The sequence below is a fragment of the Helianthus annuus genome, chromosome 9 (assembly GCF_002127325.2).
Source record: "Helianthus annuus cultivar XRQ/B chromosome 9, HanXRQr2.0-SUNRISE, whole genome shotgun sequence".
NCBI classification, from domain to species: domain Eukaryota; kingdom Viridiplantae; phylum Streptophyta; class Magnoliopsida; order Asterales; family Asteraceae; genus Helianthus; species Helianthus annuus.
In genome coordinates, this window is record NC_035441.2 from 161,347,161 (window position 1) to 161,372,685 (window position 25,525).

Here is a 25,525-nt window from a genome sequence, read left to right on the forward strand (position 1 = left end):
GATGAGAAGAAGAAGAATAAGCAGCTTGATCCACCAGAATTGATCTTCGGTCATTCCCTGCTTTAGCTTCACTCAAAAGCTCCTCAACATCTGCATCAATGGTCTCATGTGACACTTCATCCGTACCGTCTTCTCCTGAACTTGAGGTTTCCTCATCTGAGCTTCCACTATAACCAGAACTATCTTCATCTGAAGATTCTCCACCACACACTAGTTTTAGATCCTTGACAACTTCAGCAAAACAAGCTATTCCACCCTGATCACCGCTACCCAGTTGAATTGACCAGTCACAACCTTCATCAACTTGTACCACAAGAGCTCGGTTGTTGTTTGATGGACCTGCTTGATGAGAATTGTTTGCATGCATCAAGGCACGTTCATTATTCTTGTTCTGATTCTGGTTCGGTTGGTTGCCTTGATTTCTGAACGGATTATGGTTCCCATGCTGAGCTGGCTTAGTACATTCACGTTTGAAATGGCCCCGTTCACCACAGTTGAAACACTTGACTGCTTGCTTATCGAACCCATACTTGGTATCTTTCTTGCTTTCCAAGCTTGTTCTACCGGTTCTTTCCATGAAGTCTTTTGCTCCCCTCACAGCACTAGCAAATGCCCACTTGATATCCATCAAATACATTTCATCCTTATCAATTTGTTGATAATCTTCCTGAGTCAAATTGATGTTCCCAATTTGCCCTGCTACCAACCCACAGTAGGCGCTCACCAAAGTGTTTAACAGCTCCATATGTTCCTTTGCCACCTCAACACTCACTTTTGAGAAACTTGAAGTGTCTAGCCGAACTGTGTTTAGATTAGTTGGTTGACTAGCATTGACTGTTGATCAAGTGTTTCCATAACAGGCTTGTTTTTGACCTTTGTAGTTTGGATCAAGAAATGATGGTACTCCAGTAGACTGGTAGCTTTGCTCTGGGGCAGCTGGTTGTGGTGTTCCATACGTATCGGTGCTCGAGACAAATGTCGTTTGTAGCTGAGCATGTTGAGCAGGTCTTGCAACCGTGCTGATACCTCCACAATTTCCATAGTACATCTCGGGATTTTGTGGTACCAGCACTCTTTTTGCCTTCCTGATTTTATCTTGATTTTTGTTCTCCAAGAGTTTAATGAAATCATGGACGTTGGTTGTAGCTAGTGTGCCATTATATTTCAGAATCTCCTAGAAACCATTCCATTGAGCTGGCAATACGTCGACAAACTTTGTGATAACCTCTTTCGGAGTTACCGCGACCTTAAAATTACCCATCTCACTCAGCAGGTGATAAAATCGACTTGTCATGTCTCCCAGCGACTCCCTTTCCAGACACATGAAGCCGTTGAACTCCTTTTTGAGCAGATCATGTCTCAGTTTGTGTGACGACGCATTTCCTTGACCTCTTGCCTTTAGTGCATCCCACAGACTTTTTGTTGTTTTGAATCCCATAAACTGATGATAAGTATCTTTGTTTAAGGTTTGAGTTAGAATTGAGAATGCTTTCTTTTCTAAATCATATGTCTTCTTATCATCGACAGAAAGATCCCCAAATGTCGCAGCAGTTGAACCGGCTTCTTCAAATGCTTGATCGAATTCCTTGGTAAAAGACAACCACAACTCCGTGTATTGCCCAAGAATATACGTATGAAATCTCTCTTGCCATCCGAGGTACTCGTTCATATGCATGAGCTTTGGTAGGCAGTTGTTACTACCGGTTTCATTTTCGCTCAAAAGAAGACTTTGAATACTTTGGTTTTGGTTAGTAACAAAAGCCCACTGATTTGCTGTGATTGAACTCGATTGTGCTGATGACGAAGACGTGGGAGTCTGAGCCCATGAAGGGACTGGACCTGAACCTTTACTCGTATACATATCCGCATTAGGATCAGGTTTCCAACCCCACCAATCTGAAGTCATGGTGGATAGAAAATAACCAACTTAAAAGTCAATTGTAAAGCTTTTGTGAACCTATTTGTATTAGAAAAGAGACCACTAAAAATGATGTCAACAAAGCACCAAAGTCCACTAATAATTGATGTGAAAATTAATATCCACTAAGAATTAATGGATATGAATATTGAATGTTGGCCCACATGAAAAGAAGTTAAATCCTATTAGTTAGTTTTCTTCATGAACTAGAGGCCCAAGTGATATTTTGTGAAATCCAAATGAAGATTTAAATGACAAGGAATGAACCTCACGAAAAATGGAAAACACTTAAGTGGCAAGGCCCAAAGACAATTCAATCCATGAAAGCACTAACAAGCCTAAAACCTTCTTCGTGGAAAATCACACATATTAAATCAGACGAAAAACATATTGTTCGTATGGGGTTTTTCGTGAGGGAACCAGACAAAAGGAGATTTGTTGACTAAAAAGAGTTCTTTGTTGACTAAAATTTGAATGCGTTTTTTCACAGGCAAGGATGGATGTGTCAGTAGGTAAAAGTTGGTAAATTTTTCTTGTTAAAGCAAGATCTTTTCCTAAACACAAGGAAGGTTGGTGAGATTTACCTTTTTCATTTTTTTTAAGATTATCCTTTTAAGATGATAAATTCCGGTCACTTTTTCCAGCCAAACAACTTTACCAGAAAGTTTTCCGAACACAAATGTGCTAGAAATTTTAAGAAAAACCTAATCCTTTTATGAAATTAAAAAGGTTTTTATGAAAATTTTTAACAAAAACAAACAACTTTTTCAGAGATTTAACACATATAACCTTCAAAACACACACATTTTTCTGAAAATCCTTCAAGAACAAAGTTCGAGATCTCGACACACGGCTAGGTTTTAACAAGGATGAGAGCCAAAGCTCTGATAACAATTGTAGGTCCACTAATGGAGGATCTAGTTAACCGTATCCTTGTTACCGAACAAACCCGCAAGTGCGGAAACCAAGCGGGTATGAAACCGAGCAAAGAACACAAACAATACAAGACAATATTCAACGTCAGTCATTTGTCAGTCATCTTAGAGAAAGAGAGCAAAGAGAGTTAAGTGAGGAGAGGGAGAGGATTGTGTCTTTGTGAGGTGTAAGTGTGTAGGTGTAGGTATTCACACCTAGGGTATGTGTGGGTTAGGCCTAAAGCCCAATATGGTGTTCCTAGTCTTTTATGCATCCCAGATACGTTTCTAAAGCCCGTTTTCGCACCCGAAATTCATGGAATGTCGTAAAATGTTTGTTTAGGGTCAGAAACACTTAGAATTATGTTGGAAGTCGGTAATTGACGGTTGCGTTCGTCGGTTGCGTTATAATCGTGTAAGATGTTTCGGTTGTTGTTTCAAGCCGTTTTTCGATCCGATTTCAACTCATGAATTGTTGATTTGCGAGATATCTGCTGAATTGTTGATACAGTTTTGTGTGGATGTGGCTCTGTTTGGTTCGGCTCAATACCGACGTCGCGACATTCCTCCGTCGTGGCCCCAAAGATCGACACATGAAGCACGAAGAGCCGTGAACTGTCATCACCATGATGATGTCATGTGAATAACTTATCCATGCATGCTAGATATGCTTGATCGAATACTGCCATGCATTTCAACAACTAATGCATATTGGGCCTTGCATCTCACTAATATCCTTGTACTGTTGGGCCTGATATCCACGAAAAACATGACATATTTCGTGGATTTGATATTTCTTCAACATCAACATAAAAAAAAACAACAACGAAGAACATGCTTCACCTGATGATTCTTCGTTGGTTGGTGTATCGGACGAAAGATCCCAATCTTTCATGGATTCATGTTCTTCGTGGGCCTCCTTTATTGGGCCCAGTATCCTTCTCGTAGGGTTGTTGTTCTTTGACTATAAAAGGTCACTTGCAGAACAGTTAGAGCTAGGGGCGGCAATTCTTGACACGACTCGTTAACCCGACCCAAACCCGACACGAAAAAACAGGTTTGGGTCGACTAACACGACCCGTTTAAAAAAACGGGCCAGGTTCGGGTTGACCCGTATTAAAAACGGGTCAGGTTCGGGTTAACCCGTTAACCCGTTTAACTATTTAGATAAAAAATCTTTTATATTTTTGTTTTTGTTTTTTCGGTTTCTATTTTACATGGTTAGTTATAATAATGTTAATTTTGACACATTATATTATTTATTTATCACACTCATACTAATCATTAAACATGTTATCGATAACCCGCTTAAAACCAAAAAACTCATTTATAAATCGTCAACTTATATCACTCATTTAAAAATATGGGTTAAACGGGTCGGGTTCTGGTTTGACCCAAATTAATATGGGTCGGGTTAGGGTTGAAATCTTTGACCCAAATAATAATATGGGTCGGGTTCGGGTTGAACATTTCAACCCACCAACCCGCCAACCCGTAACCCGTCAACCCGCCAACCTATCAACCCGACAGATTGCCACCCCTAATTAGAGCCGTGGCTCTCTTCCTTGTTAAAACCAAGTTTTGCGTTGTGTTTTGGAGTAAATTTCTAAAAGTTTGTTGAACATTAAACAAGGCTTTTCAAGTTTTTGAAGCAAAATGGGTTAAAAGTTTAAGAAAACATGTTGTTTTGCGAAAAATTTTCCCAAAAACCGTGTGTAAACACATGGAGACATGTTAAAATTCAGTTTTTCTTAAAATTTTTGCAAAAATCTTGTTTTGCCAATTTTTCTGGTGAGGTGTTTGGCCGGAAAAGTAACCGGAAAATACCCTGTTGAAAAGATAACCTTCAAAATATTTTGAAAAGTTGAAGTTTCCAATTCTGTTATTAACCGTATCGTATCTGGATACGCACAAACCTTCTTTCCTTAGTCAGGATCCAGATTCTGCTTAAAATAGTAACTTCTCACCAACTTTTCACAGTTTTCAATTCTTGCGAAACATATAACCCAACGAAAAATCTTTCTGTTTTTGTCTTATATCACGAACTATTGGTCTTTCGTCCAATCATACATTTCACAAAAAAATCATTCATGAAACATTGGTGTTTGTCTTATTCTACGAAAGAGTGGACTTATTACTTTACTCTTTCGCGGACTTTGATTGGATTTCCATTGGGCTTATTTCGTGGACTCACTTCCCTACGAAACATACATGTTTTTTGTCTCTTTCTCACGAACAACCATCTCAAAAACATCAGTTATTATTGTCTTAATGTTTGTTATGTGCGTAATTATAAACCGAAAATCACACCATCTCTATCTCATGCATACACACTTATTTTAACATATTTATCTTTATTGGATAATCACTTCATTTATAGGTATGACGAGTAATGGATCTCTATATATGGAAAACTGTTATTCATAAAACTCTAGATTTTGAAGATAGAGATGGATATGGAGATTCCGATGAACAAAATAGAGAAAATTTTCAAAATTTGGATTTGAGAATAAATACGGAGACCCACATATAAAAGCTCTTACTTAAACTAAAATTTAATTATATCACATTACATATCTCTGTGTTGTATCATATCACATCATATACTATTATATAATATTATATTGTATCTTATCATGCCATATTATCTTAAGTACATTATCATAGGATATGGTTGTGTTATCCTACACAGTCTTCTAAATCTAGGATGAGTAGAAAGACAATGAATTGTAAAATATACTACAATTGATTGTAAAATATAACATAATGCCGCCGATGACAAAAGACACAATTAGTCGCAAAAAAGACACAACGACGAAAATAAAGAAGAAACACGATGCTGAATAGAAAGATATAGTGATCTAAAAAAATTTCTAAAATCTACAAGCTAAAAATTTAAAAGGAAAAACCTAAAATCTAAGATGCTAGAGTTCAACATAGTTTTAGGAGACTACGCATTTAAACGTTTTCTCATGTATAAAACGGATATTATATTATAGTTATAGCAAATTTATATTATATACTATTAATTTGAAACATTTGTATGCATGTTTGGTTGTAAGCTGAGCTTAAATAGTTGTACATTAATCAAATATTTGTTGTAAGTTGTGCTTAACTGTTTGGTTGTAAGTTGTGCTTAAGTGGTTGTACCTTAATCAAACATTGGTTGTAAGTTGTGTTTAAGTGGTTGTATCTTAATCAAATATTGGTTGTAATTGTGCTTAAGTGGTTGTATCTTAATCAAAAAATAGTTTCATTACCTTACCAAATTCAATCTGTTTTGTATGCATGTATGGTTGTAAATTGTGCTTAAGTGGTTGTACCCTAATCAAATAATGGTTTCATTATCTTACCACATTTAGTCGGTTTGATCCATTCAAAGTTGTGTTGTTTTATTTGTAAATTATTATTATTTATCATAATTTAATTAATTTAGCCAAAATCTTGTATAAATATATTTTGCAACATATTGATGCAATGGTCGTTGTAATGTATGCATTATGGTTTGTATAGTGGTAATGATATATATTATATATAGATTACGATGAACCTGTCAAACGAGAAAAAAATATACATGGGTTCATCGTAACGCGCGAGTCCTAGATCGACTTAGTTATTTTATTCTATGTTTTACGTTTCGGTTTAATTTCTTCGCATTAACACCGCAACTTCAGTCCGGTAGTCACTGATAGTAGTATGGCATTAGTGCTCGCCCCCGCCGCAACGCGGGGTCCTTAATACTAGTTATATTAAACATATATAATGGATGAATATTATATTATAGTTGTAGTAATTTATATAAGAAAGAACTATATTAAAATTCATTTTATTTAGTTATTTTATTTATTTTTATAAATAATATTTAACGACGTTGTTTTTATTTTCCTCTACTTTATTCACTCTATCATTTTCTTTCAATTTTCTTTTTTGTTTTATAAAGAATATTCACTCTATCATTTTATTTCAACTTTTTATTGGTATCGTTTTTATTATCCTTGGAATTATTCACTCTATATATACTTGTTACCTTCTGTCGAATACATATATAGCGCCCGTGTAGCACATTAGAAACCCTAGCTGCCGGAACATACTCCTGTCATCTCCTCCTCTCAACTCGACCAACCATCCGAAATACCACACCGATGTTGACATCATTTCCGGCGAATCGTTCTGGAAAACACGACTCTCCTCCGCATGCTATAACGTTAGTTTAAGGTAATTACATGTTTGTTTCGTTTTCTGGTTCCTTCTGATCTTGAAAGGGTTTATTTGCGGATTTGAATGTTTATCTAGAGAACAAAAGGATCTGGAGATGTACAAAAAATTTATTTGAAGTTACAGTAATGTTTTTAGTGCTTACTTGATTTAACTGAGCATTGTTTTGTTAACAATTAAGAGTCAGGTTTCTGTAGAAAACACTCTAATTACTATAAAAATCTATGTAAGCATAACGAATTTACCATAACATCTTAATTGTGTTTTCATTTTTTCTTAACTCAAGTTTTCTACTTTTGTAAAACACATCTATTAAATAAGGATGTAAGCAGTGGCGAAGCTTGACAACGAAGACTGGGGGGTCGAAAACGTATATACTCAAAAATTTCTATTGAATCGGGGGTTGAAAATGTATAAACCCAAAAATTTCTATACGAGAACTACATATATAACATTACGGAGTGGAAAGTTCGGGGGGTCGGGCGCCCCTCCCGGCCCCTCATAAGCTACGCCCATGGATGTAAGCCAGGGAACATTTGAGTGGTGGGTGATATTTCTTTGTATATATACATATGAGTGGTCGATGAGATATCTATACATTGAATCTGTATAATCATAAATGCAATCTTTCTTTGTTGGCAAATTTCTTAAAAGAAAACACAAAGATTGATGTGCTATTTATCTTTCCTGGGATCCGAGTATGAAATTTTTATTTGAATCAGATCCACTGAAGAACGTTTCATTGAATCAGGTTTCTACTTGACAAGTCCTTATTCAGAAGAATCTTCTGGATCAACACTAAGTAGCTAAAAAAGCTTATGGGTAACTGTTGGTGCACTTGTGTCTGTACTTTGTCTGTATTCGGTCTGTATGTAAACGATGTCCTAAATCAGTCTGTAAGTTGACCAAGTCAACTATCCTCCTAGTTTGACTTGGACAACATGATGTTGTCTGGATCGAAGGATAGCCTCGAAGGATACTGCTAATCCTTCGAGGTGCTCGAAAGATATGGTTCGACCATGGTTCGACCATTAGGCATCGAAGGATGATCCTTCGATGTCCATGCTGATCTTTCGGACACATTGTCATCGACAGATGATCCTTCGGACCATCTATCGATCCTTCGACCAAGACCTGTTATGTATGGGTATAAATACCCATGCAGTGTGTTAGTGTTAGAGATGCACATTTGGAGAGTTAGAGAAACTCTGCTGGAAAACACACACACACACACACTTTAGAGAGTTTGCAAACAGATTGTAAACCTTGTGCTTGTAACCGTAAACCTTCATACGTATTAATACAGTGGTGTTAATCGGTGAACTTTGTGTGTTCTTGTGTTTGTTCTTGCTTCATCCCGGTTTGCCTAATAGCTTGGATTCCGCACTCGCTAGTGGGTTAGTATAACAAGGTTTAGGTTTGTTCTCGATCCTCCGAGAAAAGGGACCTACAAGTGGTATCAGAGCCTCGCTCTTTACCTTGTTTAAAACCGGGTTGTTCGAGTTCTTGGTGTGTTTGAACACTTGGTTTAGCACCCGTTTTTGGAGATTTCCTTGCGTTTTGAAACTGAAAAACGTGTTCTAAACCTATCGGGAGTGTTCGGGGTCGGTTTGGGTAACATAAAAATCGTGTTTGTAAAACTTTGATTTTTCCGGCCATATTCCGATTTGTTTCCGGTGACCAGATCTTGAAGATAAGGTTGCTTATTTTGGCAAAAATTTTTGAAAGTCAAAAGTTGGTGAAAAAGTTGTTGACAGAACCATCCTTTCTGCCGAAAGTTGGCTCACCAACCACATCAACTTTTCACCAACCTGTCGTACTTTGTGTCAGTGTGTCAGAGCTGTCGAAAGATATCCTTCGACATCGAAAGATATCCTTCGACATCTTTCGATCAAAGGCAGCTCGAAAGATAAGCATCCTTCGAGTAGTCTTTCGAAGTCTAAGGGTTATCCTTCGTAGTTGGAATCTTTTCGAAAGTTGGTTGTCCGAAAGATAAGGATTCATCTCGAAAGATAAGGATCTTTCATTGTGAATCTTTCGAGATCAGTATTCGAAAGATATAGATCTTTCGAACTGTGAATCTTTCGTGATAATCAGTCGAAAGATAAGGATCTTTCATTGAGAATCTTTCGAAGGCTTTGCTCGAAACTCAACAGTAATCTTTCGATCACTGTTGATCCTTCGAACAAGTCTTGATCTTTCGATCAGATTGTATCCTTCATTGTTGTCTGTTTGCTGTTAACAGTTTGTGGTGTGTAGGTTATTTATTAATTTTCGATCACAATGAGTTGCACAAGTCCTTGGGATTGGAGTACGGATCCACAACCAGATCTGAAACAGATGTCGATGGCTGAATATATGACGAGTGCCATTCCAAAACAACAACAATCAATAAGTTCATGTCAATGGGCTTTGGTTTCCAATCAAAGTCAAAGTCTTCCGAATCTTCTGATTAGTGAAAGTGAAACGGGCAGTAACAATCGTCCACCAAAGCTGAACCACATGAACGATTTTCCGTCATGGAAAGGCCGCTTTCACACATATGTTCAAGGACAAAGCACCGATCTTTGGATGTGTTTTGTCAATGCATTCAACGAAAGTCTTGAAAGTAGAGCATCCACTTCAGAAGGTTACGCCAACATGCTTGAAAATGACAAGAAGGCTTATGAATTGGAGAAAAAGGCCTATGCCATACTTACTCAAGCACTCAACAAAGACATCTACCATCAGTTTTCATATTGCAAGACCACGAAAGCATTGTGGGATGCCTTAGTTGCTAGAGGAGAAGGCAATGCAGCTGCTCGAAAATCTAGGCATGATTTGTTGAAGAAAGAATTTGAATCCTTTCAGTTCTTGGAAAACGAGACTCTGAATGATATGACCACACGTTTCTATCATTTGATCAGTGAAATGTGTGCTTATGGGGTGGCAGCTACTCAACAAGACATGGTGAATAGGTTTGCTGACGCCCTACCCCCAAAATGGAGTTCGTTTATTGAGTTGTTGAAGCATACTAAAGCTCTAGATGAGATTAACATCTATGAGTTCATTCAGAAGCTGGAACATAAAAATGATGAAGAAATTAGGAAAGCAAGGCGTGCTCCAGCCCCTCAGAATACAGAAATGTATTTGCCTGGTTTTGGTCCTTCAGCTAGTTCTGTTCAGCAACCGAAGCTTCAAACTGCTTTTGTGTCCAATACGAGTTCCTTTCCATTTTCTCAATCAACAGCTGCTCCACCACAACCTCAATTCGATCCGAGGTCCTATATTCCTGTTCCAACACAGCCACAACCACAACCTCAACAACAACAACAGCAAGCTCACTATACAAGCAATCCTCAACCTCAACCTCAAAGTCATCACACAATCCGAGTCGACAACTCAAATCTTTCACACCTTAGCATTGAAGTTGCTAAGGAACATATGGAAATTATCAACACCATGGTCAGTGCTTACTGTGGTTTGGTAGCTGGTCAGCTTGGAAACATCAACATGACCAATGAAGATTATGATCAGATCGACAAGGAAGAAATGGAGTTGATGGATATTAAATGGGCTTTTGCTAGTGCGGTTAGAAGGGCAAAAGATTTCATGGCGAGAACTGGAAGAACTTCGTTGGAAGGAAAGAAAAACACGAAGTATGGGTTTGATATTAATGCCGTCACGTGCTTTAATTGTGGCGAGAAAGGGCACTTTAAACGTGAGTGCACTCGACCAACAAAACACGGCAATCACAACCCGTTCAGAAACCAGACTAATGCGAATGCCCAACAAGAAAACCGTGAACGGAGGATGGTGGCAGTGAATAACAATCAGGGACAGCCTGGAGCTACCAATCACAATCGGGCTTTGGCTGTTCAAGCTGATGAAGGATGTGACTGGTCAGTGCAGTTTGGTGAAGGTGATCAAGGAAGTGGAACTGCATTGTATGCTAAAGTCATCGAGCAGGTTCATAAAGAAGAATCTTCTGGGAGCGATGACAGTTCTGGTTATTCGGGCAGTTCGGATGAAGAAGGCTCTGTTTCTGGGGATAATCACTCAGAGCCTGATGAGGAGGAAGAAAGTGAAGACATTCAGGATCTTCTGAATGAAGCTGATGAGCTTAAATGTCAGAAATCAATTCTGATTAGGAAGGCTGCTGCTACATCGACGGAAATGGAAAAGCTATTTTCTGAAGATGGAGCTTTTTCTTTTCAATCTGCCTTTATGGCAAACGGCTCAGCCTCTACTAGTCAGGTAACTTCTGAACCTCCTGTCCCTAGTATTTGTAACTCATGTGCAGAGATGAAGCTTGAATCAGAAAAGCTTCATAGTCATAATCAGAATTTGGTTATTGAACTGTCGAAATGCCAAGAGGCAAACATGGCTTTAACCCGGAATGAAAAAGAATTTAAATCTGTAATAGAAACATTAAAGAAAAATGTGTCCGAGGTTAACAAAGTAGTTTACCACAAACAAGTAAGCATAAACGAATACATTAACCTTGTGGAAGAAACTAAGAAGCAATTAGCCATTGCCCAATGCAAGCATGATGCGATCAAACAGAAATTGGATAGTTATTCTAACTCCCGATTTGTGCTTGATCACATCATAGACGTTCAACAACTGAAAGGTAACGTGAAAGGTGTAGGGTATAAGGCATGTCCACCCCCTTTGATGGACAACTATACCAAGATGCCTGATGAAGAGGAATTGCCTCGGTATGAACCCAGTGTGCCTTTGAATTTTGAGGAATTTTCTACTGGCCTAGGGTTCAAACCGGAGAATTCTGAGAATACATCCACAAAGCAACAGGAAGCTTCAACATCCGTGAAACAAAGTCCTCCAATCATCGAGGACTGCGAGTCATCGGATGATGAATCGGAATTGGATGTAGGTGATCAGGATAAATCACTTAGCAAGATGAAAGGAGTAGTCATTCCACCAGAGAATCACATCCTTTGTGATCCTGATACTCCTGATGTTCCATCTGTTAAGGAGCAAGTGATTGATCCTGTCAAAGTTGATAAAACAGGTGTGTCTACTGTTAAAAGCAGTAATGTGTTGTACACTTTGGTCGGAGATAATAAAATCTACTCAGATCATGTTTTTCCAATTAAAAATGTAAATAAATCTTTGATTGACAAAGTCTTTGAAGACAATACAAATAAATTTTTGGGAAAAACACTTCCAGGAATTGTGGTAACACAATGTGATCCAATTCCTAAGGCTGAGATTAGGAAACAATTTGGCAATCAAAAATCTCCAACCACTCGACAACCTACTGCTTCTAAGGGTAAACAACCACAACGAGCTCCAAAGCCAAAGGGTAAAGTTGAATCAAAAGGAGCTCGTGACATGAAGAAAGGAAAAGATGTTAAGTTTGTAGCATCAAGAGGTACAGATAAAATTGAGACTTTTGAAAACAAATCAAATACTGATTTTGTACAACAAGTCAAAATTTTGAAACGAAACAGTGATAACAATTACACCCAACACACAAACGGGTGTGATGAAAAAGCAAGTACCTCAGGTTCTACAAGATCGACATCTGGTAGTCGATCAAGTTCTCCTAAGTCTGTTGAAAGGAGAACTTGTTTCAAATGTGGAGAAATTGGGCACATTATCAGAAATTGCCCAAATGCTCCAAAGAAGAAGTTGGTTGAAAAGGCTCCACCTGAAGCAGTTCACCCTCAACGTCGGTCAGTTTCACCTAAACAAGATAAACGAACTGTAAAAGAACAAGAAACTAAACAACGACGTAAGAACATAAAAACTGTTGAAAAAGCTTTAAAATCTGAAGTTAAAACAGTTCAAAAGGAACCAAGAGTGTCACAACCTGTAAAACCAGAATCTTCAAAAACTGGTAGGCAAAGACAAACTTGGTTATCTAAGTCGGGTGACAATTCAGGGGGAGCGGTTGTTCTTGAAAACCATCAAGAGATAGAGCTTACGTATCGTGATGCCAAGGGACGACCCAAGACCACTAAGGCTTGGGTCCCCATTCTCAACTGATGTGTTTATTTGACATGTGCAGGATGTTCTAGGAGGAACTATTAATAGTCATTGGATTGTTGATAGTGGAGCATCCAGGCACATGACTGGCGACTTACGGCTCCTGTATGACGTGAGAAATATCAGAGGAGGGTATGTTGCCTTTGCGGGTGATAAAGGAGGGTACATCACTGGAGAAGGAAGTATCTCCAATGGCATCGTGTGCTTTGATAAGATCAATTATGTGAAGCAAATTGATCACAATCTTCTCAGTGTGTCGCAAATCTGCGATAAAAAGTTCTCAGTGATTTTTGATGATGCTGGCTGTTATGTGCTGAAGCCTGGATTCAAAATTCCACAAGAATGGGTTCTCTTATCGGCTCCGAGAGTTAATGATCTTTATATTCTCGATATGAGCCAAGCGATTACTACATCTGCACAAGTTACTTGTTTTGTCTCAAAAGCCACAGAAAAGGAGTCTATATCTTGGCACAGAAGAATGGGGCACATTCACTTGAGAAAGATGAACCATTTGGTGAAAAATAATCTTGTGAATGGTGTGCCTGTTAGAAGTTTTCATCTACAAGATATCTGTGTCTCTTGCCAAAAGGGGAAGCAAACGAAGAAGTCTCACCCTTTGAAGAAAATCAACACTGTCAGCATGCCTCTCGAACGTCTTCATATGGACCTTTTTGGACCTATGAAGCACAAGACAACGTTTGGTGATGCTTATTGTTTAGTAGTTACTGATGACTACTCTAGATTTTCTTGGGTATCTTTTATGGCACACAAGAGTGAAACTCCTGGCATCCTCAAGGATCTTCTTACAATGTTGGAGAATCTCTATACGTTGAAAGTGAAAAGGATCCGAAGCGACAATGGAACTGAATTCAAGAATCAAGTTATGGATGAGTTTTGTACTTCTAAAGGCATTCTTCATGAGTACAGTTCTCGTTATACTCCACAACAAAATGGTGTCGCTGAGAGAAAGAATCGAACTATTATTGAAACTGCAAGAACAATGTTAGTAGAGTCGGAACTCCCTATTCAATTCTGGGGAGAGGCTGTATCGGCTGCTTGCTACACGTTGAACAGAGTTCTTACAGTTAAGAGACATGGCAAGACTTGCTTCGAACTCCTTCAGAGAAGGAAACCGGATCTTTCTTACCTTGAACCGTTTGGTGCTCCTTGTACTATGATTGAACCGGATGGAAAGTTTGGTGCACGAGCTATCGAGGGTTTCTTCCTTGGATATGCAACTCCAAATTTTCGTGTTTGGAATCTAGCTACCAAAAAGATTGAGCTATGGAGTGAAGTTAGGGTTCAAAGGTACACGAGTCCTGTTAGGGCTCCGGGTGATCCGTGGATGTTCGATTATGATGGATTATTTAACTCCTTCAATCTGCCAACCTTTGACGAAGAATCAGCAGCGGCTCGGATGTTGTTAGAAAGTGACAACGCTGCTGTCTCGCCATTGGTCAGACCTATTGTTGTTGACCCTCAAGCTTCTACGTCAGTCAACAATATGGTTCAAAATGAGGTTTATGAAGATGCTGCTGATTATAATGACTCTTCTGAAGATGATGAATATCATGATGCAGCCGAAGGATCTTCAGCTCCAGCTGCTCCTGTTCAAGGTGCCTCTGGGGATACACCTCATACGCAGAATATAGATACTGCTGAAGGGAATGCATCCACTTCTAACCACATTCCTGGTGTGGAGTTGGTTGTTGATCTTAATCTGAACAATTTGGGTATCAATGCACGTGTGCCAGATAATCCTGAAATGCGGATTCACGATACCCATCCCCAGCAGAATATCATAGGAGATGTCCATCGCGGGGTGCAGACGCGTAATCAGCTGAGAAACAACCGGAATGCTGGTTTGTATTCAGCTATAAGAGAGTCTGGTCAACAAAATGACTGGTCCTTCGCGTGTTACGTGTCACAAGAAGAACCAAAGTCGTGGAAGGAAGCATTGAAAGACAGTGCTTGGGTTGAAGCCATGCAGGAAGAATTACAGCAATTTCACAAGCTTGGTGTTTGGAAGCTTGTTGAAAAACCCGAGAACTACAAGAAGATTGGCACTCGATGGGTCTTCAAATGCAAGAAAGACGACCGTGGAGTGGTTATTCGAAACAAAGCTCGTTTAGTCGTTCAAGGTTTTCGTCAGATAGAGGGGATCGACTACAACGAAGTCTATGCACCAGTTGCACGTCTGGAAGCTATTCGGATCTTTCTGGCTTATGCATCATTCAAAGGATTCAAAGTTTACCAGATGGACGTCAAAAGTGCATTTTTACATGGTGTGGTTGAAGAAGAGGTGTATGTCGAACAGCCTCCTGGTTTTGAAGATCCTGTCCATCCCGATCGGGTTTGGTTGCTCAACAAAGCTCTCTATGGTCTTCATCAAGCACCACGAGCTTGGTATGCAACCCTATCTACATATCTGCTGGAGAACGGTTTTCGAAGAGGTCTTATCGATTGTACTCTCTTCATCAAAGAACAAGATGGAGATCTTCTTCTGGTACAGGTATATGTTGATGATATTATTTTTGGTTCTACTAATGATGTTTTGTGCAGGAATTTCGAACGCATCATGCAGGATAAGTTCGAGATGAGTGCTATGGGGGAAATGAATTTCTTTTTGGGCCTACAAGTGCAACAAACGAAGTCTGGGATATTCATCCATCAGACCAAATATGTTGGAGACATCTTGAGCCGGTTCCAGATGTCCGATGCAGCGCCCATTGGTACCCCATTGCCAACTAATCATGGAATTACTCCTGACTTGAAGGGTGAACCTGTTAGCCCTTCATACTATCGCGCGATGATCGGATCCCTTATGTACCTCACAGCATCAAGGCCAGATATAATGTACCCAACATGCCTGCTTGCCAGATATCAAGTCAACCCGAAGGCCTCACATCTTGCAGCTGTCAAAAGGATTTTTCGTTATTTGAAGGCTTATCCAGACACCGGTCTGTGGTATCCTAGGGATAATAACTTTGACTTAGTCGCATTCAGTGATTCTGATTTTGGCGGATGTAAAATCGACGGCAAATCCACAACGGCTGGATGTCAGTTTTTAGGAAATCGCCTAGTCACCTGGCAGTGCAAGAAGCAGACGTGTGTCGCTACATCAACATGCGAAGCTGAATACATTGCTGCCTCAAGTTGTTGTTCACAAGTTCTTTGGATCCAACAACAATTGCGGGACTACGGTTTTGAATTCCTAACTACTCCTATTTACGTTGATAATTCTGCTGCTTTAGATATCACTAGAAATCCTGTGCAGCATTCAAAGACCAAACACATCGAAATCAAATATCACTTCATACGTGATTGCTTTGAGAAAAGGCTAATCGATGTTGTTAAGGTCCACACCGATGACCAACGTGCCGACTTATTTACCAAAGCATTTGACAAATCAAGATTTGACTTTTTATTATTGGTAAATGGCATTAAGGTCAAGCAAGAGTAAAACCAACATCGGAAAATCATTTTTGTAAATATCTTTGTGTGTTTTTAAATTTGTCTTAGTTTGTTGATTTTAGGGGGAGTAAATCCAAAAATCGGAAAATACAAAAACATCGAAAAATTTCAAAAACACAAAAACAATAGAAAAACAAAAATGAGTTTCCTGGCGAGCAAAAGAGAAAATGATAGTACATCAGTGGTCTATTCAAACCTCTTTAAACCTTAAATGCAAAACGATAAGCAGCTCTATATAAGATGTATCGGTAGGCTCACAATCATTTTAAAGTGTGCAGGGTGATATAAATCTTAATCGACTGAAGACCAGGTGGGAACCATTCATTGGCATATGGTCTTAGTACCGAAATTTCGTTTGATAGATTGCCGAGGTTCTGAGATATTCGGTCTTTATGCTGCTTATCATCTGGGTATCATGGTTGTATCTTTTACCGAAAAATAACGGGGACGCAAGTCTAGATCTTCCATGATACTATACATACGTGTACATATTACATACTGCATTCGACCTCAATAAGTGATAAACAATCACATGTCCAAAACAAATAAGTGATAAAATATCACATTTATCCGGGTGTCAAGTTCGTCTCTCTGCTGTACGGAAGTACTGACCTGTTCACGGACTTGCACCTGTGCCCTCATGCATATGAAATTCAAGTTCCTCATCAATAAGTGATTATATCACATAGGGCTTGTTTTCAAATCAAAATAAGTGAGTATCTCACAATTTTATACGGTCAAACAGATGATAATCGGTATACTCACCGGTAAGATGAACTCTCGTGCATACCTTGATACGGGAATGTGTCGTGATGTGGATGAACACCGGTCGGTAAGTATAAATCATACATTAACGTATCCTCTAAACATGATTACATCTGATAAGTTGAGCTTAAGTGGACAACAATACCGATAATTGTTATAGGATGCTTATCTTAATGTTAACTAACTGAACAACAAGAGTGTTTTGGCATGACCGTACACTGATATGATTCTCTTACCCTCGAAACTCGCAAAAAGAATGTCTGTATATATTTATTTACTGCTTAACTTTTATTGTTTTTCTTTTAAACAGTTTCGTCGTTTGGTGCATATCAGCACGACATTAGCGGTGATGTCGTTTGATAACACTCAAAGGATATTAAAATTGTTGTCTTTTAATTTCAAAAACACACCTAAAATCTGTGTTTTAATATAAACTTTATAAAAGCCAAAAAGATTTTATTTCTGCTTTATTTTCGATCGTACGATGTTGGAGCTCAAGTCTTCGTTGCCTGAAACCTGAACGAAAACCAAACTGACTAAATCTTCATAAACGGTCGAAATTTGCATGTTTTGAAAGTTAGAATTTAAAATTTGAAAAATTTATTAAACTTTCAAACTGTCGGACGGTGCTTGATTGTGACATGGTCATTCGTGTGTCATTTGCTTATACTATGTTCCAAGCAGTTGTTCTCATTACGCGTTTAGATTTCTTGCATGTGCAGATTCTAAAGGCTAGGAGAACATGGTCGATGACAAGCTTTGGAATGAAGACACGACGAGAAGGCACTCAAAAGATGAAGATGATCGAGTTGCCGCTGGCTATCATCAACACCACAAGGATCTCACTTCATAAAGTTAAAGTATTTCACGAGCATAACTCAAGGGGGAGCTTATGTTAAGGGGGAGTTTGTTAACACACTGCCTACATGATACGGGTAGTTTGTTGATACACTCTCTGCTTTCAAGACGTGAAGACTTTGAAGATCCTCCGACCATGAAGACTTGAAAGGACATCAGAGTTTTGGAAACTCGAAGACCAAAGACTGTCGAAGTTCGAGACAAGTCTACATCTATAGAAGATAAAGACAAGATAAAGACAAAGCTACAGCCAAGGGGGAGTTTGTTGGTGCACTTGTGTCTGTACTTTGTCTGTATTCGGTCTGTATGTAAACGATGTCCTAAATCAGTCTGTAAGTTGACCAAGTCAACTATCCTCCTAGTTTGACTTGGACAACATGATGTTGTCTGGATCGAAGGATAGCCTCGAAGGATACTGCTAATCCTTCGAGGTGCTCGAAAGATATGGTTCGACCATGGTTCGACCATTAGGCATCGAAGGATGATCCTTCGATGTCCATGCTGATCTTTCGGACACATTGTCATCGACAGATGATCCTTCGGACCATCTATCGATCCTTCGACCAAGACCTGTTATGTATGGGTATAAATACCCATGCAGTGTGTTAGTGTTAGAGATGCACATTTGGAGAGTTAGAGAAACTCTGCTGGAAAACACACACACACACACACTTTAGAGAGTTTGCAAACAGATTGTAAACCTTGTGCTTGTAACCGTAAACCTTCATACGTATTAATACAGTGGTGTTAATCGGTGAACTTTGTGTGTTCTTGTGTTTGTTCTTGCTTCATCCCGGTTTGCCTAATAGCTTGGATTCCGCACTCGCTAGTGGGTTAGTATAACAAGGTTTAGGTTTGTTCTCGATCCTCCGAGAAAAGGGACCTACAGTAACGGCTGCGTATGAAGATTACACTGGGGATTTACATATTCAAGGACACATTGAGGGATGGTCATAGATGGGTTGGAGGTTGCTAAAGTAATTCCAATTGACCATCCAAGAATAAGACTAAGCTCATGCACTGTCTGCAAAGTGGTTGTGGCACTTTGTGTTGCTCACCTACAAATGCTTCAGCCGTTGAGTTGGATGCACAGGTAGTTTCATGTTTGGCGTTGATTTACATGTTATTGAGTCGCACTTGTAGCAAGTTAATTGATTGCTAGTTACTGTCCGTTTTTTCTCAGGCAAGAGCCGTGTAAGGAACATTATATCTTAGAAGATTATACTGGGGATTTCCATATTCAAACACACATAGTGGCCGAGATGGTTTGCTTAGCTCATCGAAGAGACGGGGTTCTGGTCCGCAGTAAACTGTTTCCCGAGCTAGTAAGTAAAAGTCAGGTAGACCAGCTTCGGTCGTAAACTCAAAACTAGGGTCAAAATTAGCTAGCAAGTAAAACTCAGGTAGACCAGCTTCGGAAATATATAATTGCTTACTTGCTAACACGAGGCGGACTTCCGTAAAGATTACTGACAGCAATGCGATTGAACTCATTCACTGTCTGCAAAGTGATTGTAGCGTCTTTTGTAGCTCACCCACAAATGTTGCACGCGTTGATTTGGATGCTCAGGTAGCTTAAGAGATTCTATATTGCTATGGCAAAACACAATGTTACGAAGTGGTCAACTCACTGGAAGGAGTGAGTCAATGGGGGGAGAGACGGTTTGTTCAACAAGCTTGAACAATCTTCCTTCTCGTAATTGTCTTGCTACAAATGCAACCATGTTGATTGAGGCCCGATACTACGGTTTTTGTATGGAGTCAGATGCAACCAACTCTGCAAAGAAGCCGAGAGGAAAGACATGGTGAATTGGTACAGGTGTGATTGTCTGGGGCCCATTTTTCCATCTCGATACCATTGTGTCAAATGCCATGAAACATTCTTCACGAGTGTTGAATTTGAACACCACAAGAATTCTACTTGTAAAATCAAACATGAGGTTGGTAGCAGCTTTACTGTCACCGAGTCATTGTCAGAGCCACTTTGGGGGAACACTCATCATATGATAAGGCGGCTGATGATGGACTTATTGGATATGGAAGCTGCATTACCTGATGGAGCAAGAAGACGTTCAATGGAAAGCCCCAAATGGAGGTCTGCGTGGTGTGTGTTTGTTAAATCTGCTACAATAATATACGAGGTATGATGTGTTCTTGGTTAGAGGTATATTAGATAAATTACATAAATCGTTTGTTGTCTGCTAAACTAGCGGAAGTCGTCCATCAAAGAAACTATATAAGACCAAGAAATTCCTGATTACAAGAACATCAAAGTAATCGCATCACCCGTTCCAATAAAGCCATGCCATCATGAAGATCGTGAACCATCACTTATACATTTTTCTCAATTGCTGGCAAGAGCTGTGTAAGCAACATTTTATCTATGAAGATTATACTGGGGATTTCCATATTCAGACACACATAGTGGCCGAGATGGTTTACTTAGCTCATCGAAGAGAGTGTGTTCGATAAGCAATCATTCCCTCAAGGAGGTTTACTTAGCTCAAGGCTGTCTTCTCATGCAGTAGGCAACCTTCGTGAGGTGCATGATTTTTTCTGTTGTTTCAAAGACGTTAAGTTATTGGATGGGAAGAGCAAATTACATTTGAAAAGCTTGAACAAGAGCTTCAATGTCCTTTTGCAAGACGGGGTTGCAAAATCACCAATCCTTGGTAATTCTAGAGATGTACAAAAGAATATTTGAAGTTACAGTTATATGTTTAGTCCTTACCTGATTTGTATTATTAACAATTAGTATTTAAGAGTCAGGTTTCTGTAAGCATAAATTTTCATTTTATTACTCAGTTTTTGTACTTTTGTAAAACACATCTATTAAACTTGGATATAAACCAGGGAACATATGTGTGGTGGATGATATTTTTTTTGTATATACTTACGTATATACATATGAGTGGTGGATGATATATCATTACATAGAATCTTTTTATAATCATAAATGAAATTTTTTTTGTTGGCAAATTTCTTAAAAGAAAACATAAAGATTAATGTGCTATTTATCTTTCCTGGGATCGGAGTCTCGTATTTATTTGAATCAGATCCACTGATGAACGTTTAATTGTCATTAGACACCAACCTTATTTACAAGAATCTTGCTGGATAAAAACCAAGTAGCTAACAAAGTTTCTGGGATGGTCATAAATGGGTTGGAGGATGCTGAAGTAATTCCAATTGACCATCCAAGAATAAGACTAAGCTTGTGCACTTCTGCAAAGTGGTTGTGGCATTTTTTGTTGCTCACCAACAAATGCTTCAGCCGTTGAGCGTTGATTTACATGTTATATAAGTCACACTTATGGCAAGTTAATTGATTGCTAATTAATGACCGTTTTCTCTCGGTTGCTTTGCTGGCAAGAGCCGTGTAAGGAACACTCAGATACCGCTGCATTATGATAGAACCCAGAAATCTAACAAATGTAACTGATAGATTTAACCGTTGGAAACTTAAATATTGTAAGATAGAAGATCTGCCCGATTCGAGATGGGTTAATCTCTAAGAACAAAGGTCTAGATACCCATTTTAGATAAAGTAAACATTGACAATTCTCAAAGCTAGATTAAGAATGTGCATACCACCGTAATTGAGATTGCATACGTTCGATTATTTGGTTATCATGGATGCTAGATCCGTTATTGATTCTCGCCATTGAATTCGTGTCTATAAAGTAGGGGTGTTCAAAAAACTCGTGGCTCGCAGCTCGCTCGAAAAATGCTCGAAGAAAGCTCGGCTTGAAATCGGCTTGGTTGTAAGCGAGCCGTCTCGGCTCGGCTCGGTTTGTAAACAAGCCGAGCTCGAGCTTGGTCTGGCTCGACTCGTGAGCTCGTGAGCTGACTCGATAAGGTTTACGTCCTTCATTTTTTTTGTTTCACATGGCTTAGAAAACAAAAACTAAGGGAGTATCTCCCCTATAAAATAAGGTAAAGACAATGTACAAAATTAATTAACTATTTATACTTGCATATTTAGCGATATGGTTAAATTAAATGGCAATTATAGTATAAAGTATAACCATGTCAACTGATATTGGCAACTGGGGAATGAGATAGCTTGTTTACTCTTGCCACAATAATTATGTTGGATTTTCTCACTTTTGTGTCTAGCACGGTGGAGGTGGAGTGATTGAGTTGGAGTTTAATAATTAATGGAGTTGTGTATGAAAGAACCTCATATATTTTTAGGTATAAGCACATAACCTACACTGAACACGTTCACTTTTCTTCTTGTTTTAGAATTATCCATTCTAACCCATTCACTTTTATTCTTGTTTTAAAAGTTCCCATTCTTAACCTCTTAGAGATTAACTTGACTCAAAACAATCCATTGTTTTTCTGAAGCCCAATATCAACGCGAAGTCGAATGTTTGGGTCAAGATTGCCATGCATGGTTGAAAATCACATCAATAAATATCACATTTCTCTAAATTTATCTTTGATTTTTGTTTAACCCACAACATCTCATTCTCCACCTATCACACCCGCAAAATCCAGGGTCGTCCGACTGGTATCTGTCACACCCCGTTCCGCAACGTATTGGTATGGGGTAGACTGATTGCCCATAGATTATGACACTAGTACAAGTTTAGATATTTAAAGGCACCAAACGGCTTTGATTCTTCGAAAACGGCCACCACCAACGTGTTGGGGAGGTCCAAATTAGTGGGAGAGGTGGGTTTGGCTGGAAAATTCTTGCCGGATAGCCGCCACACCTCCGCAGTCGTCTAGTCGGCTCCGCCGGTAGTCAGTCATCTTAGAGAAAGTGAGCAAAGAGAGTTAAGTGAGGAGAGAGAGAGGTTGTGTGTTTGTGAGGTGTAAGTGTGTAGGCGTAGGTATTTACACCGAGGGTATGTGATGTCATGGTGATGACGGTTCGCGGCTCTTCATGTGTCGATCTCTGGAGCGCACGACGGAGGAATGTCGCGATGTCGGTCTTGAGCCAAACCGAACCGAGCCACATCCACACAAAACTGTATCAACAAACTCCCCCTTGGATGTTGCTGGTGAAGGTTCGCTCTTCATGTTGTAGGATCTTCAAAGTCTTCATGCGTCACAGACAGGGAGTGTATCAACAAACTCCCCCTTGGATGATGCTCGTGAATCTTTTGATCTCTAGTACTTTAGATCCTTTTGGAGTTGATGAGTGGTCAGCTGCAACTCGACCATCTTCATCCTTTGATTGCATCCATGTTGTGTCTTCATTCCAAAGCTTGTCATCTAGTACGTTCTCTTTGCCTTTATCTGGTTTGGATGTCACATCTGCACATACAAGAAAGCTAAACGTGTAATGAGAACAACCGCTTGGAACATAGATAACATAAACAAACGACACACATGTGACCAACTCTCAATCGACCACCGACCGACAACAGTTTGAAAGTTGTAAAATTTGAACAATTTTAGAATTAAACTTTCAAAACTCGTTAACTTCGACCGTTTATGAAGATGCAATTGTTTTGGTTTCGATCAGGTTTCAGGTGGTAAAGACTCGAGATCCAACATCGTACAATCAAAAATAATATAGAAATAAAATCTTTTTGGTTTTTATAAAGTTTATATTAAAACACACCTAAAATCTTTTTGGTATTTTTGAATATTTCAAATTTAAAGACGGAAAGCAGTAAATAAATATATACAGAGATGCAGAGACTAAAAGCAATAAATAAATATTTACAGACATTCTTTTTGTGAGTTTCGAGGGTAAGAGAATCATATCAGTGTACGGTCACGCCAAAACGCTCTTGTTGTTCAATTAGTTAATATTAAGATAAGCATCCTATAACGATTACCGGTATTGTTGTCCACTTAAACTCAACTTATTAGATGTACTCGCGGTTAGGGGATACGATTAAGGTATGATTTATACTTGCCGACCGGTGTTCATCCTCACACGACACATTCCCGTATCAAGGTATGCCCGAGAGTTCATCTTACTGGTGAGTATACCATTTATCATATGTTAACGTATATGATGTGAGATACTCACTTATTTTGGATGAATACAAGCCCTATTGTAAGACCTTTAGTCTATTTATACGATTTTTATATAGTTTTCGACTATATTTATTCCTTTATGCTTTACACATACATTACAAAATATGTATTTCTTAAAGACTTTTGAGAATTAACCCAATTTAACATTTTACAGAATATTCGCCGTTTTCTTTTATAAAAAAAACGTAACTATGAATCATTACGCGGAAGCTTGAATCTTGATCGTGTTCGGTTCTTTATCGAGCCTGATCATCCACCGGCACCTCCTATTAAATCTACATTTCTAAAACATGAAATGAGTTAGTGATTTAGCGTATAAAACATGTCCAAGCAAGTTTGCGGGTCAAAACAAGCAAACAACTGTTTTTAACAACTGTTGCTGAACATTACACCGCACGCGACGGGGAACCAAATTGGTGTCGCGGGCGGCGACCGTGATTGGCTTTGGCCGTCGGGCGGTGCGAGGACCCCAGTTCTGTAGGTCCCATTTTTCCGGTGGATCGATAACGAAAACCTTATCCTTGTTTATCACAAACACGGTAACGGGTGCGGAATCCCCGTGACGGTGCAAACCAAACACAATGTAAAATAAACAACACGGAATAACCAATGAAACACAATCTATTGATGAAACGGGATGAGAACCGAGAACCACTGAAACACACACAGTTTTACAGAATAACTCTCTCCGGGTATCTCTCATCTAGTTTCAAAGTGAAACCAGAAAGCTGTTTATATAGTACCCTGGGCCTTAACTACGACGAAACACATAGGGGCTCGACGAAACAAACATTGGACCAGTCATTGGGCCTGAAGAAGCCCAATCACACGACGAAACAGGAGTGTTTCGTCGCGTTTCGTCATGTAATGTGATGAAACACTTGTGTTTCACCGTGGCTTTGTCCTGTAGTGGGTGAAACACAAAGTGTTTCTTCATGTTTTTGTCCTTTATGGATGAAACACAAAGTGTTTCTCCATGTTTCGTCAGGAGGGGTATTGGCCCAAAGAAGGTTAAGCCCAAAGTCCAGGTTTGGCCCACATGAAGATGTTTTGGCCCAGAGACTAAATAAACACACACACCTAGACAACTAATAATCTAAATGCAACATGCATTGTTCGATTAAGTTACAAAACAAGTTAGATAAAGTTGTCGGACCCAAGTGGGATAGGAGGATATCCGACTTGGTCTTCATGTTGTGAAAGGCTCGAACCGAACGTGCCGCGTCCACACAAAAATGTATTAACAAGTTCGACAGAAAGATTGCAGCCAAATGCTGCATTTTCCAGCCAAACTCATTTTTACGTAAACGAGCATAACTTGCTCATTTTTTATCCGATTTAACTCACGTTTCTTTCTATGTGATCGTAATTTAATTCTCCA

General features: G+C 39.1%; 1 long non-coding RNA gene across 1 annotated transcript; it reads left to right on the forward strand.

The window, feature by feature from the left end:
* Positions 1-19,026: 19,026 nt before the first annotated feature.
* On the forward strand, positions 19,027-20,328 carry LOC110879286. The gene is made up of 2 exons (XR_002558600.2): positions 19,027-19,231; positions 19,322-20,328. It is a non-coding gene; the product is annotated as an uncharacterized LOC110879286 (long non-coding RNA).
* Positions 20,329-25,525: the final 5,197 nt, after the last annotated feature.